Consider the following 4,712-nt stretch of genomic DNA (forward strand, 5'->3'; position numbering starts at 1 on the left):
GCCCCCCCCCCCAGAACTCGCTAACGGTATGTCGTATGGCTACCAAATTAGAGGATGGTGTACTAGTTAAAATTTATCATATCTATAATTTTTTTGTCATTATGACGTAATATGACGTCATTATGACGTCATTAATGTGATTTTATTGGCCAAAACCGTCTAGATAGGCTATTCCCTGAAAACTAAATGGTATACAACATAACTTTACCAAAAGTGTTTATGACAGAATATTAGAGTGTACTAAGTCTTATGTTGCCCATGGCAACACCGGTGACGTCATAAAATGACGTCATACATATTTAAGATATCCGCCATCTTGGATCATCAATGTTGAATTTTCAAAAATAGTTTTCGTGATAAAGCCTAAAATACATTGTAAACATACCAAAGACCTTCATTTAAACCTTTTTTGGAAAAAGAAATGGAAGTATTGATGAAATTTTAAGGAAAATAACTTGTATATACCTGTTCTAATGATATGGTCCGCCATCTTGGATGTTGGCCAATGACGTCATCAAATTAGCATAAATTATGCATATTTAATGATAAAATTTACATAAATTCATATGGGATGTTATTAATATTAGAAACCATGAGTAACTTGACATAAAACCCATAAAATTCTATTGTTGAAACAAAAATTACTAAATTTAGCAAATAATGCCTGTCAGAAACCCGTTGCCATGGCAACACAAAAAATTACTATCTTATTCCAATGATAGAGAATTATTGCCAACAATATTTTAGGAAAAGTCACCAAGTTTGGTCGTTCTAGCCCTAGCCATTCAGACGCTATGTGACATCAAAGTTGGCGCGGGCACTTTTAGCCCCCCCCCCGGTCTAGATAGGGTTAACAGGGCCTAATAAGCACTTAATAACAGTGTAGACGGGAAGAAATTTCACGAAAAAAAGTAGAATTGTGATTTGAGATGTTCTTGGGGGGAATGGGCCGTTCCTGACTGTCCATCACAATTATGACTTCAACCAATGATGACACGACAGTTAGTGGTTTGACCAATGAGAGCGTGGTCACACGTCGTACAAATACCTGCATTTTTCTGCTTTCACCGAAGTAGGGGGGGGGGCTATAGGAAAGGTCCATTTTTTGTTACTGGCCCCTTGAATTGTTCAAACTAAATAATTTCTCTAATCCTGATAATATCATCCCCTTTTTATTAGGTTCTGGTACCAGTGCGATGGTGTCTTCAGCCCGACACAGCGTACCGAGATCAGTCGCGTGACCCTAGCCCGAGTCATCTGCGACAACACCGGCATCACCCGGCTGCCGCCTGACGTGTTCCGGCGCACTGCCGTGGCCGACATGGTGGCGTGTCAGGACATCCCCGGCATCAACCTCCAGCTCTGGGACGAGTTACCTAAAGGTACGCCAATGAAGATTTCAAGATTCAAGATCACTTTTTTGAACATTGCAGTGGGTCCACAATTTAAAAACAATTCACTATATACAAACAGTTTTTACATAATAAAATGCATTGACAATTTAAAAAGACGTGGTTAAAATGGTAATGGTTAAAAAGACGCTGCACATCTAAGGGATATACATTGTAGTCAATATTATTATTCATCGGATCGAATAAAAAGGTTAACGTCTGATGTGTTATGTTATCAAGGATTGTTGAGTAGACTACACATGTACGGTACAGGCGAGTTTCTGTATCTGTTGGTTCTTGTTATGGGGTTGGACAGTTTGTAACTGTTTCTAGTTACTCGACCAGTGATCTGTAGTCTAGTGGGTGGTAGCTAGTCTCTGACTTCGCGAACGTTAGACATCCAGGTAATGAGATACACAAGAAAACTGGTACCTAAAGGTAATGAAGGTTATTATCCAGGTAACGGGATACACACAAGAAAGCTGGTACCTAAAGGTACGTCAATGAAGATTGGACATCCAGGTAACGAGATACACAAGAAAACTGGTACCTAAAGGTAATGAAGGTTATTATCCAGGTAACGGGATACACACAAGAAAGCTGGTACCTAAAGGTACGTCAATGAAGGCTAGGCATCCAGGTAATGAGATACACAACAAAACTGTGTACATATCAATTCATAGAGTTTGTATACATACCTGTTCAACTACAGATTCCGTTAGTCGAAAAGTAGTAGATGCTCCATGAGCAGTGGATCATAGGTTGCAGAAAGTCTGTGGCGCCCCCCGTCTCTGTTGAGACTTTCTGCAACCTATGATCCACTGCGCACGGAGTCACGTGTGTTATCTGCGTGACGTCACGGAAGAGGTGGATTATTTATTCCTTGTCAAAGACTGGAGTTGTACAGTCGAAAATTTGGGCGACTCCAATTTCTTGTGTTCGAAATTACAGTTTAAACTTGCTTCATAATGATTTCTACCAACACAGATGAACTTTCAAGATATGTGCCGTCTTGTTTATCTATCTCCAGCTTGCCCCGACCTGTACCCTGGCCTTCGTCCTGCCCTAAACTTCGGCATCTACCAGAACCAATGCTTCTGGTACTCCGCGAAGACCACCTTGCGACTGAGCTACACGGAAGCTCGGGTGAAGTGCGAGGCGAATGGCGGCACGTTGGCCATGATAAAAGACGCCGGTGTGCAGACATTTATCTTCAACCTTCTGAAGGGTGAAAATCAAAAGTAAATATATATTTTTTTCATTTTCAGATGTTGCTAATTTGATTATATGGTTGACTTATCCGTCCGCACATGAATTTTCGTCTGTTTAAAAAAGTTTTCAACCACACTGTAAATTGTACAAAGCTGCTGCCAGAAAACATTGGAAAGTGACACTATTGTTGTAGAATGCCAAAATCAATTCTAGAGGAAAAGATTCCCCATACAATACCCTGTGTGTTAAGTCATTTGCTCAACCTTCATGACTCAATTCAGATCTCATAATAAAGGTAAATTTCGAGGGTTCCCAGAGGATGTCTTCCGTATAATCAATCAAATTAACATGGCCTTACTGTAGAAGCATAAACTATGGTGACACAATAAAGTTATATTGTACATAATCCATACATATCCTATTCAGACCCACTTTGCACTGTGATGATATTGCTCTTTCTTTCTTCCTCTTTGTTAGTCGTAACGGTTATATTTGTAGATCCATGTTCACTGGGGACCATAGCCAGACTGCCTCTGTTATTACATGTACCTATGTATTATATATCCCCTTTAGACTCCGACTAGTATCTCTTTGGTTCATTGTATAAAAATGAGCTTTAAAACAAAGCATTTGCTATTGCAAACCTGATTGCATTTCCATCTTTACCGAAGGAAAATATATTGCTTTTGCTACGTTTCCTCTTGTTCTTCAAACCAAAAGGTCAATTACCTGAACCAGATTGTCTGTTACCATGGAAACTAGTGTTGGGTAACATCATGTTGCAATGTTATAGCAGGAGGGATTTAGACTCCTGTCTGACCATATATATGAATGTGTTTGAGTAAAAATTAACAAATCAGATCATATGCGAAGGTAAACATTTATGTATTTTCTTTGCAAATGTTACCTTTTTAGTTTTTGTTGTGTATTCGTATTCACTTCCTTATTTTAGAAATTACTGGATTGGCCTGGATGACCTGGACGAGGAGGGTGAGTTCTTGTGGAATGACAGGAGCCCGCTGGGAAGCTACAGTAAGCTCCAGGCCAACGCAAATAAAAATCGCAAGGACTGCGTGGCCCTGTGGAGGACCAACTCGGCGAGTCGTTGGTACCACACGCGCTGCGGTGTGAGGCTGCCGTACATCTGCCAACTGGGTGAGCAAGACTTTTGTTACAACAAATTCTTCCTGTGGGGTCGTGTGGCCTAACGACAAAGTACTCGACTCGGATCCAAGAGGTCCCGGGTTCCAGTCCTGACATGCCATCCGGGGAAAGCATTTTACTCAACTTGAGTGAAAATGAGTATTGTCCTGTCATGTATTTATCCTCTGCGTTGGTGGCGGCATAGGTTTATATAACTTTAGTGTGCCATCACCATGTCTAGTCATGAAACGTTGAAATAAAAAAAAAATATTCAACTGACGAGGCTAAAAAACTAAACGAGGCTTTGCCATTTCCAAGTCATTCAATATGGCAAGCTATATTGTCATGTCCATTTTATGAATATTTCACTAGGCAACTAGATCTTTACTGCCCAGATAGATTTTCTGGTAATATCTACTTCGAATCATTTTTTTATTCGAGCTCACTTACCACTATGCTAGCATTTTGCATAAATTATGCAAATAAGGTCTCATTTGATAATTTGTATCTATGTTATTGCTTAGGTGCGCATATCAGACCTCAACTCATTGATGCAATTTCCTCATTAATTATGCACATTATTTCCTGATTTGCATAAATGTCAATACAAACATGTCAAGCATGAGATAATTTTGTAATGTCGATGTTTTCAGCTAAAATAGTTCATAGCGAGCTAATAAAAACATAATGGGCACACAATGTCGTTTTGTCGTGTTGTTACTAATCAATGTATCGTGGACGCTTTTTTCTAGGAACCTGTGACGTCCAATTGCACGATGACACAACAACTCCAGGTAGGGCCATGGCCAAAACTCCCCTTCGTCCATTCTACATCTCGTAGTTTTCACATGCATGTATGGTACACATTTTGACAGTGGTTCTATATTTGAAAATTCTTCCTCCGAACTTTGAAAAATATTAGGCCGAAATACTACAGTAATGGATTCACGAACGGTTCACGAATTT

At 39.7% G+C, this 4,712-nt stretch overlaps 1 pseudogene; it reads left to right on the forward strand.

Annotated features, from left to right (window-relative positions):
• LOC109472444 overlaps positions 1-3,811 on the forward strand; it is a 19,773-nt pseudogene extending 15,962 nt beyond the window's left edge.
• Positions 3,812-4,712: the final 901 nt, after the last annotated feature.

Source organism: Branchiostoma belcheri, unplaced genomic scaffold (assembly GCF_001625305.1).
Source record: "Branchiostoma belcheri isolate BF01 breed outbred unplaced genomic scaffold, Haploidv18h27 scaffold276, whole genome shotgun sequence".
Classification (NCBI taxonomy): domain Eukaryota; kingdom Metazoa; phylum Chordata; class Leptocardii; order Amphioxiformes; family Branchiostomatidae; genus Branchiostoma; species Branchiostoma belcheri.